The 12,779-nt window shown below is 42.2% G+C and overlaps 1 long non-coding RNA gene across 1 annotated transcript; it reads right to left on the reverse strand.

Moving 5' to 3' along the window:
• Nucleotides 1-1,939: 1,939 nt before the first annotated feature.
• LOC138973006 (uncharacterized) lies at nt 1,940-3,970 on the reverse strand. Its single transcript, XR_011457854.1, has 2 exons — nt 3,346-3,970; nt 1,940-2,615 (listed from the first exon to the last, which is right to left on the reverse strand). It is a non-coding gene; the product is annotated as an uncharacterized lncRNA (long non-coding RNA).
• Nucleotides 3,971-12,779: the final 8,809 nt, after the last annotated feature.

Raw genomic sequence — 12,779 nt, forward strand, 5'->3', positions numbered from 1 at the left:
TGGATTACCTGTTATCGTTCCACCGCTTACAGTTCTCTTTAACAGATCCTTGTCTGAGGGTGTTTTTCCAGTTGTCTGGAAAACTGCTCACATTACGCCCATTTTTAAGAAAGGCGATAGGAGTGCTTGTTCCAACTACTGTCCAATCTCTTTGCTGAGTTGTATTGGGAAGGTGCTTGAAAAATGTATACAAATCCGTGTGTTTGGTTATTTGAAAAATTATGATTTGATTACACACTGCCAATCTGGTTTTATTGCTGGTGATTCGACTGTTTATCAACTATTGAGTATATATGATGATTTTTGTGTTGCACTTGATAAAAACATTATGTCACAGGCAATATTTTTTTATGTATCCAAAGCTTTTGATAAAGTCTGGCATCGCGGTCTGCTCCACAAGCTTGAGGCGATAGGTATAAGAGGTCCCTTGCTTGTTTGGTTTGAACATTACTTGAGCGATCGCAGACAAGCAGTAGTATTGAAAGGAACCAAATCAAGTTATGCTACCCCTTCTGCTGGTGTCCCTCAGGGTTCTGTCTTAGGACCTCTTTTATTTCTCATTTATATTAACGATATTGGTGTCGGACCGATATCGGATTCCAAGTTTGCTCATCAGATTAACATTAAATTAATGTTAACTTTTTACGTTAATTAAGTTAACACTAATTCAATGTTAATCTGATGAGCAAACTTGGAATCCGATATCGGACCGATATCGGACCGATATCGGATTCCAAGTTTGCTCATCAGATTAACATTAAATTAATGTTAACTTTTTACTTTAATTAAGTTAACATTAGTTTAATGTTAATCTGATGAGCAAACTTGGAATCCGATATCGGACCGATATCGGACCGATATCGGATATAACGTTAAATTAAAGTTAATTTTGTTTACGGCTAATGTCAGTTTTACGAAATAAAATAATTTAATGGTTAGATTAACGTTATTTATACACATGTGTTTTTTTACGTTGAGTGCGAAAATAAAAAGAACCAACATAAAACTATAATTAAATTTTGTATTGATTTTTTTTTTCCTCGGACCAAGATATTCTGATATCGGTCCGATATTGGATTCCAAGTTTTCACATCATCGCCAATACAATCCCATCCATCACACCAATATTGGCACGATATCAGACCAATATCGGATACGATATCGGGTCGATATCGGACCGATATTGGATTCCGACATTGGGCCAATAAAGTTGACGTTAATTTAACGTTAATCTGATGAGCAAACTTGGAATCCAATATCCGACCGATATCAGGCAGATATCGGATATCTTGGTCCGAGATATCCAGCCAGCACCCCGATATCGGACCGATATCGGACCGATATCGGGATACGATATCGGGTCGATATCGGATCCCGATATCGGATTTCAAATCGGGTCGATATAGGATTACGACATTGGGCCAATATTGGATATAGGTCCGATACAAAGAACAAAAATAAAACTATAATTAAACTTTTTATTAGAATTTTTTTTCTCCCTCAGACCAAGATATCCCATATCTGCCCGATATCGATCCGATATTGGATTCCAAGTTTGCTCCTGAGATAAACGTTTAGTTTTTACGTTAATTTAACGTTAAATTAACATTAAATTAACGTTCATTAAAACAAAACCATAATATAAAGTTAAATTAAAGTTAATTTTCGTTGACGGCTAATGTCAATTTTACCAAATAAAAAGCACAATATAATGGTTAGATTCAAGTTATTGAAACGTGTGTTTTTTATGTTGAGTGCAAACATAAAAAGAACCACACATAAAAACGGTCATACACGTAAAATTCCACTCGTGCAAAAACACGAGTGTACGTGGGAGTTTCATCCCACGAATCCAGAAGAAGAAGAAGAAGGAAGTGTGCATGCTAACATGAAACAAAACAAAAGACAAATAAATAAAACCATTAGAAATATGTTGTGAGAATATGTTCTAAACATTTATTCATCATTTCCATGATATATATACTGTACATTTAAAAAAACACACACCATAAAACCATGATAAAAATGTCGGAAGTTGAATCAGTTCTAAAGTTTCTGGAAGTGAGTTTGGATACTTGTATCCCACTTTTAGGTTCTGTACCTAGAAATTTACCAATTCTATTCCATCTTTTGGGTTTAAAAAAAATAGTCTTCGCACAGCTAGGTATCTTGTACATGTATCCGAATGATGCCAGAGACACAAGGAAAGATGAGGTTATTTGCAACACCACCAGCAGAGAAAGAAGTCATTCACTTTGCAGCAGCAGATAAAAAGAATTGTTGAATTTGAAGCAGGAGCAGACACAGAAGTTGTTGAATTTGTAGAGTCATCTGCAGACAAAGAAGTTGTTGAATTTGCAGCAGACGATATACTTGTTAAACCTGCAGCAGCAAACGAAGAAGTCATTCACTTTGCAGCAGCACCAGACAACAAGAATTGTTGAATTCGAAGCAGGAGCAGACAGACAAGTTGTTAATGTTGAGTTTGCAGCAGACGATATATACTTGTTAAATCTGCAGCACCAGCCTTGGAAAAAGTTGTTGATACAACCAGTGCAGACGATGGCATGTCTGCAATAGGAGACTTTGAAGATCTGCTCCAAATGCTATGACATCTGCAAAGACAGAGAATGCAACAATCTTAAAACATAAAGAATTCAGTGTGATTTGAGAACTTCAGTGTAAACACTATAATTATGTCTTCTTTGTTAATGCTCTTTGCTAAATATAGAACTGAAGGTAAATAAGGTTTACATTGTCTTTGCATTATGCCAATATTTGTTGAATTTACTTGTGTGTATATATATATGCTAACTTTGATAGCATTCTTCTGTGTTTGAATGAAATGCTCTTAGTCAATGCTGCCTGGCATGGATAACACCCCCCCCCTCCCCCCAACACACACAGAACACCTTCCCGAAGTTTTTTCCAAGACTAAGACTGAGTAAAAGTAAGACAATAATATGTCAGTTGGACCTGGACTAAAAATATGTATAGGTCCAGATGTCCCGGCTACAACAAATTGTTCTGTCAGAAGACCTCTTATAGTTCTTTATGTCGAAATTGATGTGATGGTCGACCAGCCAAGATTTAGAACAATGCGTCATAAGCATGTATTAATGACCCCAGACCGAACCCTGACAACAACACTGCCTTCTCTCATAAATGATTTTCAGTTATAAATATAATATGACTGCTGGAACATTCATCAAGCGTTAACGTGGATTTTACCTGCAAACACACACACACACACACACACACACACACACACACACACACACACACACACATACACACACACACACACACACACACACATACACACACACACACACACACACTTACTTGGCCTCAAAAGCCAGAATGTCACTTGTCAGGGTTGTAACTTGTAGTTTACATCCCTGTGAATGCTTTATGGTATCCTCATGGTAACTCCTCCCGGCCCTGCAATGAAAGCATTGATGTGTGAGTTGCATTACAGTAGAGAACAGTGGTCAATCAAAACTTGTTTTAAGTGTCTTTGAAAAGACGATTTTCGAAAATAACTCTCTGAGATCTCTTATAAATGTTACTGTACAGTAATGGATTAGACCAGAAGCTGTGAGATTGAACAAATGTGTGAAAATGTGTGGCAATTATCAGATTGACAGAGAGAAATAAAATATCAGAGAGAGAGAGAGAGAGAGAGAGAGAGAGAGAGAGAGAGAGAGAGAGAGAGAGAGAGAGAGAGAGAGACAGAGAGAGACAGACAGACAGACAGACAGACAGACAGACAGACAGACAGGGAGAGAGAAACAGACAGAGAGACTGAAACTGAGAAAGACAGACAGAGCAAGAAACTAGAAAGACAGAAGGCAGGAAAGAAAGAGAAAGAGAGATAAATTAACCTTTCCAATCGTTATGCATGATATTGCTTTGATATTGGTGACTCGTATCAAAAATAAGTCAACAATCACAATGCCAACGGATTTTGTACACAAGTCACACAGTGAAGTAACATTACCTGAAAGTTCCATTTGCCATTCGCTCAGCGTCATAAGATCTGTATTGTGTAGTCCTGATATATGCTGAAGTGCAGCATGTTATCTTATATCAGCAGACACACTGGCTTTGAAGTTGCAAGAGTGTTAAAAACGGTAAAAATACAGTACAAACTTTCTTGAGTTCGATTCGACAGAGAAAAGTATGAGAGTAATGTCCCTTGGCGATCACGGGAGGTCACTCAGAATTACTTGTCCGGCAGTTACTGAGTAAACAAATGGCGAAATGCGTTGGGAAGATTGAAAACAGGCAGTTGCTAGAGCACTATGTTATACAACATCAGAAACGATCCTGACTGGACAGTCCAATACTAAGACAGAAGGAGGAAGACAGAACTGGACTGGTTTCAAGAGTGTTCCAAACAGTCGATCATCATGCATCACGTAAAACGTTGAGTGAGTATCGCCTATGCCTATGAACTTGGAAGATAGTTTTGCTAATTATTGAGACTTGATGTATTTTTTTCTCTTGGAATATATGAGACTAAACAGTGTGTTTGTTTCATAGGTGTGTGTGTGTGTGTGTCACTGTGTGTGTTTGTGTCACTGTGTGTGTTTAGGTGGTTGCTGATTTTCTTTATTGTTGTTGTAAAAATAAAATGGTGATTTTAACTAAGAATCCTTTTATGGTTCTGTTGTGCATAATAAACAGTTTTTATTCTTTCAGATTTATAAAAATACCTCTCTACACACACACACACACACACACACACACACACACACACACACACACACACACACACACACACACACACACACACACACACACACACACATTGAATGTAGACAAATAAATCTGCCAGTGATGGAAGAAATGGTGAAGAACAAATGAAAGGTGAGGGAGGTTTTGCTGACAGCATGTCTCCTTATGAAAGCACAAACATGTTCATACAATGTCAACATTTTATATGATCATCTTGTTGCGTCATAACGGTTAATCTTATTACTGCAGCTGGCCGTGAGGAAGCGCCATATTCAAACCGACAACAAGCAATTCGAACAGGTGCTTGCGAAGTGGTTGACAGGATTGTCGGATCGTCTGCATGGTGGGAGGATGTCGAAGATCAACACAGAAAACGAGGACGAGGACTAAGATGAAGATGGTAAATAAAATTAGTGTTAATGTGCTGACAGCCAGCAAGGAACACGCCTCTCGGATTCACTCTCTCTTCATTTTGTGTTATTTTGCCTCTACATGATATAATGCCGAGCTACATATATTATATATGATATAATGCCTCTGCAAGGATTCCCTAGGCCTACTGTTTTGGAACAAATGCTATGTGCAATTATGTCGGAGAATGGGCTGACATCGTTCAATACCGACTGTTGTGGCGACTGAACAATGGCGATACTGCGTTTTTGATGTTCGACAAAGGCGGCCATGAAAAAGTGCGTCGGTGGTGCTACGTTGTGTGTCTCCAACTTTCAATCGCAGCTGACAGTGTCAGATTCAGGCTGTATGGTGCGGAGTGATGTTGTTGCGAGTGACGCTGATAGGCGGAAGGTGACAGACGATGCCAGATATGACGGAGACAAAGAACATCAATGGTCTAACCTAGCTGATATGTTTCAGAGGATGAGCGAGGAAAGCACCGTGAGGATAAAAGAGATGGTCTGAACATTTCCCGTCCCCCCCCCCCCCCCCTTGTGAAGAATTGGAGCGTAACAATCATTTGTTTTGATTATCATGACTGGACACAACCGTTGCGTGACCAGTCCGTTGTTTGTTGCAAATCGAAAGACTTATTTAGTTATAATTGATTTCATAACTGGTTATCCGTTTGCGACGATTTTCCCGTCTCCTTTGTGTTAATTTGATTCATGCGTTTTGTGAAGTTATTGTTATTTCCTTATTCCAAGGGGGCTATCGCATTATGGAATTAAATACTTTGACTTTGATGGGTCACATGAATCGTGACACTCCATAATTATTCGGTGAGGACCCATTGGTTAGTGGTCTGCTCTGCAATGCTGTGAGTCATGGGTTCAATCCCGTCCTTTGGCAGCAGAGTGGATGACATTTCAGTGGATGAGTTATCTTATCACAAGGTCAGTTATTAATTGTATTAACTGTTGAATTTTAATTGATAGTTGTAATTTGTTTATGTTGCATTGGTAACTTACAGTATGTGTTTTCAATGATACAGTTGGTTATTAAATTATTCTCATTCTGCCTTTGACTCACTTTCATTTGTACTTGTGTGACAATGTTTATTGACTCACTTTCATTTGTACTTGTGTGACAATGTTTATCAACTACATCATCTTATCATTTCTGTCTCCTTTTAAATTTTCTTCTGTTCTTGGGCCAGAAATCTAATATTTACGGATTACAGCAAGTTTTAGTGCAGGTCAAAGACGAACAAGTGCGAAAGCAATTGCCAAGCATGAAGCATGTTTTCATTAGTCAAGAAGTAAAGTCAGAGGTTCAAAGATGATCAGATAATTAATGCCAACTATTCGCTGGTTTTGCTTCATCGACTCTGCGGGCAGCTTCCAGGAAACCAAAGTTTTCAGGTTCCGGGGGAAGTATGGTTGCAAAGCTGAAACTTAAAGGAATTGACGAAAGGGCACCATAGAAGGGCACCACCCTTATCGGTTCCCGATATCGGTCCATTATTGGTTCCCGATGTTAGGCCGATATCAATTCTCTATATTGTACCGATATCGGACCAATATTAGTCCAATGTCGGAATCCGATATCGACCCGATATCGTCCCGATTTGCAATCCGATATCGGTCCGATATCGACCTGATTTGCAATCTGATATCGGGATCTGATATCGGGATCCGATATCGATTCTCTATATCGTACCGATATCGGACCGATATCGGACCAATGTCGTAATCCGATATCGACCCGGTATCAACCCAATTTGCAATCTGACATCGGGATTTGATGTCGCGCCCTGATATGAGGCCGATAACGATTCTCTATATCGGACCGATATCGGGTCGATATCGGTCCGATGTCGTAATCCGATATCGGTCCGATATCGACCGGATTTGCAATCCGATATCGGTCCGCTATCGGGATCTGATATCGATTCTCTATATCGGACCAATATCGGACCGATATCGGACCAATGTCGTAATCCGATATTGACCCGGTATCAACCCAATTTGCAATCTGACATCGGGATTTGATATCGCGCCGATATCGGGATCTGATATGAGGCCGATACCGATTCTCTATATCGGACCGATATCGGGTCGATATTGGGTCGATATCGGTCCGATGTCGTAATCCGATATCGGTCCGATATCGACCCGATTTGCAATCCGATATCGGACCGATATCGGAATCCGATATCGACCCGATATCGTATCCGATATCGGTCCGATATCGGTCCGATATCGGACCGATATCGGGGTGCTGGCTGGGTATATGGTGCAAGACCAGTTCAGTGTCTACTGTTCACCTGTAGCAAGCACATCATGCCAGGCATATTAGAGACTCGCTATTGCTCCTATGAGGGGAAGAAAAGAAGAATGAAAAATTAACTGGACAGTTCCGGAAATTTCTAGAAGGTAAGGGAGATAACTCTTTTTGGCTCACGTAAGTGTAGCCTATGCGATCGTAACTTTGTCTGTCTGTGCGTGCGTGCGTGCGTGCGTGCGTGCGTGCGTGCGTCTGTGCGTGTGTATGTCTGTGGTAGAAACTCTAACATTTGAAGACGTCACATTACATTGACGTCACATCATGACGTAAGAGGGTTAGACGTCACGCGAAGGAAGTACTGACAGTCTCGGTCATTATTATTTTGAGCGCGCCGAGACTAGTTGGCAGTCGTGTCCTTGTAAGTAGGCTACATGCAGACAGACAGATCTAGATCTAGTGTCTCGCTTTCTTGCACAGTTTCACCTATGCTCTGTGTGTGTGTGTGTGTGTGTGTGTGTGTGTGTGTGTGTGTGTGTGTGTGTGTGTGTGTGTGTGTGTGTGTGTGTGTGTGTGTGTGTGTGTGTGTGTGTGATTGAGTTTGTGTTACTGTTTGTCGATTTCTTACGTGAGCCTTGATGGCTTCGCCTCTTGTTTTGTATCCAAAGAAAGGAGGTAAAGCTAATGATAATGGGATAGCGAGCGTCTTAAATTGCTACAGGGCTCCGCTTACTCCCGGGCGAAGCCGGGCTTAACTGCTAGTTACATATAATCAGCATCCTACATTTTTTCCGTGTCTGTCTTCTGGCCGGGTTTGCAATTTCCACATATATTCATTTGTTCTTCTTTCTGACAGTGCGGCCTCAACTTTTGCAAACGGAAAATATGACGACATCAATTAACGCAATCAAATATCGGAGAACAGCTTCACTAACGATTGCTCTCAAGAATATTTTTGTAAACCAATGTTCATCAAAATCCATCAGGTAGTTTTTGAGATATATCTGCACACACACACACACACACACACACACACACACACACACACACACACACACACACACACACACACAAAGCCAGCCCAGCCAGCAAGACATTAGCGGCCGATAATCGGCCGAACACCCTTCAAAAAGTCGGGCCGGTGACGTCAAAACATACGACGCGGGTGTTGGCCCGACTAACTTTTGCAAAGAGGCAACGATGCGGCCGATAGGCGGCCGAACACCTGCACTACGGCGGCACGCATCCGGTCCGATGTTAATCGGCCCGATGACTTGTTTGACCTGCGGTCCGACACCTTATGCCGACATCGGGAAGATATCGATTTCAGCGGGAAGACATCGGGACGATGTCGGCATAAGGTGTCGGGCCGCAGGTCCAACAAGCCATCGGGCCGATTAACATCGGACCGGATGCGTGCCGCCATAGTACAGGTGTTCGGCCGCCTGTCGGCCGCCTCGTTGCCTCTTTGCAAAAGTTAGTCGGGCCAACACCCGCGTCGTATCTTTTGACGTCACCTGCCCGACTTTTTGAAGGGTGTTCGGCCGACTATCGACCGCTAATGTCTTGCTGGCTGGGTGCAGCTACAGATACAGCAGTATGTACCACCACCACCCCCCCCCCCCCAAGTGTAACAGTGCAAAATTCACTTACAGCTACAGCTACAGCAGTATAACCCCCCCTCCCCCCAGTGTTACAGTGGAAAACAAACCTACAGATACAGCAGTGTGTACAACCCCCCCCCCCCCCCCCAGTGTAACAGTGCAAAACAAATCACCAGCTAGAGATACAGCAGTATGTAGAACACCCCGCCCCTACCGCCCTCACTGTAACAGTACAAAACACACCTACAGCTACAGATACAGCCGTATACACCCCCCCCCCCTCAGTATTACAGTATAAAACACACCTACAGCAACAGATTCAGCAGTATATACAACCCCCCAAGTGTAACAGTGCAAAAATTACTTACAGCTACAGCTACAGCAGTATGTACACCTCCCCTCCCCCTTAGTAACAGTGCAAAACACACCTACAGCTACAGCAGTATGTACAACCCCCAACCCCCCCCCCCCCCACCACTGTAACAGTACAAAACTCATTTACAGCTACAGATTCAGAATTATGTACATCCCCCTCCCCCCGCTGCCACCACTGTAACAGTACCAAACATACCTACAGCTTCAGATACAGCAGTATGTACAACACTCAACCGCCTTCCCCCGTGTAGAGTGCAAAACACATCTAGACCTTCAGATACAGCAGTATGTACAACCCCCCCCCCACCCCCTGTGTGCAAAACACACCTACAGCTACATATACAGCAGTATGTTCAACCCCCCCCCCTCCCCGCCTACTGTAACAGTACATAACACACCTACAGCTACATCAGTATGTACAAACCGCCCCCCCCCCCCCCCCAAGTGTAACAGTACAAAACACGCCTACAGCTACAGATAGATCAGTATGTACACCCCCCCCCCCAAGTGTTACAATGCAATACCTACAGCTACAGATACATCAGTATATACACCCCACCCCCCAAGTGTAACAGTGCAAACCACACTTACAGCTACAGATTCAGCAGTATGTACTCCACCCCCACCCCCCCCCCCCCCCCCCCCGTGTAACAGTGCAAAAATCACTAACAGCTACAGCAGTATACCCCCCCTCCCCGTACAGCTACAGCAGTATAAACAAGAAGGGCAAAGCCCATACGACTCACATGCTTGACCTTGACCTTTACATGACCTTGGCCTTCAGGGTCAAGGTCAAATAACTAAACCTAGCAATGACATCATACACTAAGAACTGCTTTACACATTTTTCCTACCAAAATACATGTGACCTTGACCCAAGGTCAAGGTCATCCAAGGTCATGCAACACAAAGCTGTTAATTCAAGACATAGGAAGTACAATGGTGCTTATTAGCTAGCTTTAGATTGACCAACGAAACTTAGTTCGTAGCGATCCCTTTCGTTTCCGGTTATGCAATCGGGAAATCCCTGCGAACTTTTCTTCGCGCCTGCGGTTCTGAGGCGGTAGCACCTTTAGAAGCAGACGAAATGTTTGTCGTGCTCATCCAAACCAATGGCTAAAACATTAGATAGTGTTCGTGTGTTGCACCACACTTTGAATTGTTGGGTGTGACGAAAACTCGTGGTGACGATTTTAAACCATGTTGGGTCACGCATGGTCCAATCTTACATGGTTCAATCTTACATTGTCCAACCTTACATGGTCCAATCTTACATGGTCCAATATTACATGGTCCAATAATATATATATGGACCATGTAAGATTGGACCATGTAAGGTTGGACCATGTAAGGTTGGACCATGTAAGATTGGACCATGTAAGGTTGGACCATGTAAGGTTGGACCATGTAAGGTTGGACCATGCAAGATTGGACCATGTAAGATTGGACCATGTATGGTTGGACCATGTAAGGTTGGACCATGTAAGATTGGACCAATCTTACATGGTCCAATATTACATGGTCCAACCTTACATGGTCCAATCTTACATGGTCCAATATTACATGGTCCAACCTTACATGGTCCAATCTTACATGGTCCAATCTTACATGGTCCAATATTACATGGTCCAATAATAAATATATGGACCATGTAAGATTGGACCATGTAAGATTGGACCATGTGATATTGGACCATGTAAGATTGGCCCATGTAAGGTTGGACCATGTAATATTGCACCATGTAAGATTGGACCATGTAAGATTGGACCATGCAAGGTTGGACCATGTAAGATTGGACCATGTAAGATTGGACCATGTAAGGTTGGACCATGTATGGTTGGACCATGTAAGATTGGACCATGTAAGGTTGCACCATGTAAGATTGGACCATGTAAGATTGGACCATGCAAGGTTGGACCATGTAAGATTGGACCATGTAAGATTGGACCATGTAAGGTTGGACCATGTATGGTTGGACCATGTAAGATTGGACCATGTAATATTGGACCATGTAAGATTGGACCATGTATGGTTGGACCATGTAAGGTTGGACCATGTAATATTGGACCAATCTTACATGGTCCAATATTACATGGTCCAACCTTACATGGTCCAATCTTACATGGTCCAATATTACATGGTCCAACCTTACATGGTCCAATCTTACATGGTCCAATCTTACATGGTCCAATCTTACATGGTCCAATATTACATGGTCCAATAATATATATATGGACCATGTAAGATTGGCCCATGTAAGGTTGGACCATGTAATATTGCACCATGTAAGATTGGACCATGTAAGATTGGACCATGCAAGGTTGGACCATGTAAGATTGGACCATGTAAGATTGGACCATGTAAGGTTGGACCATGTATGGTTGGACCATGTAAGATTGGACCATGTAAGGTTGCACCATGTAAGATTGGACCATGTAAGATTGGACCATGCAAGGTTGGACCATGTAATATTGGACCATGTAAGATTGGACCATGTAAGGTTGGACCATGTATGGTTGGACCATGTAAGATTGGACCATGTAATATTGGACCATGTAAGATTGGACCATGTATGGTTGGACCATGTAAGGTTGGACCATGTAAGATTGGACCAATCTTACATGGTCCAATATTACATGGTCCAACCTTACATGGTCCAATCTTACATGGTCCAATATTACATGGTCCAACCTTACATGGTCCAATCTTACATGGTCCAATATTACATGGTCCAATAATATATATATGGACCATGTAAGATTGGACCATGTAAGATTGGACCATGTAAGATTGGACCATGTAATATTGGACCATGTAATATTGGCCCATGTAAGGTTGGACCATGTAATATTGCACCATGTAAGATTGGACCATGTAAGATTGGACCATGCAAGGTTGGACCATGTAAGATTGGACCATGTAAGATTGGACCATGTAAGGTTGGACCATGTATGGTTGGACCATGTAAGATTGGACCATGTAAGGTTGGACCATGTATGGTTGGACCATGTAAGATTGGACCATGTAAGGTTGGACCATGTAAGGTTGGACCATGTAAGGTTGGACCATGCAAGATTGGACCATGCAAGATTGGACCATGCAAGATTGGACCATGTAAGGTTGGACCATGTAAGATTGGACCATGTAAGATTGGACCATGTAAGATTGGACCATGCGTGACCCAACATGGTTTAAAATCGTCACCACGACTGGACCATGTAAGATTGGACCATGTAGGTTTGGACCATGTAAGGTTGGACCATGTAAGATTGGTCCATGTAAGATTGGTGTGCATCAGTGCAAAACACACCACCAGCTACAGATAGATCAGTATGTACCCCCCCCCCCCCCAAGTGTTACAATGCAATACACACACCT

Source organism: Littorina saxatilis, linkage group LG8 (assembly GCF_037325665.1).
Source record: "Littorina saxatilis isolate snail1 linkage group LG8, US_GU_Lsax_2.0, whole genome shotgun sequence".
Taxonomy (NCBI): domain Eukaryota; kingdom Metazoa; phylum Mollusca; class Gastropoda; order Littorinimorpha; family Littorinidae; genus Littorina; species Littorina saxatilis.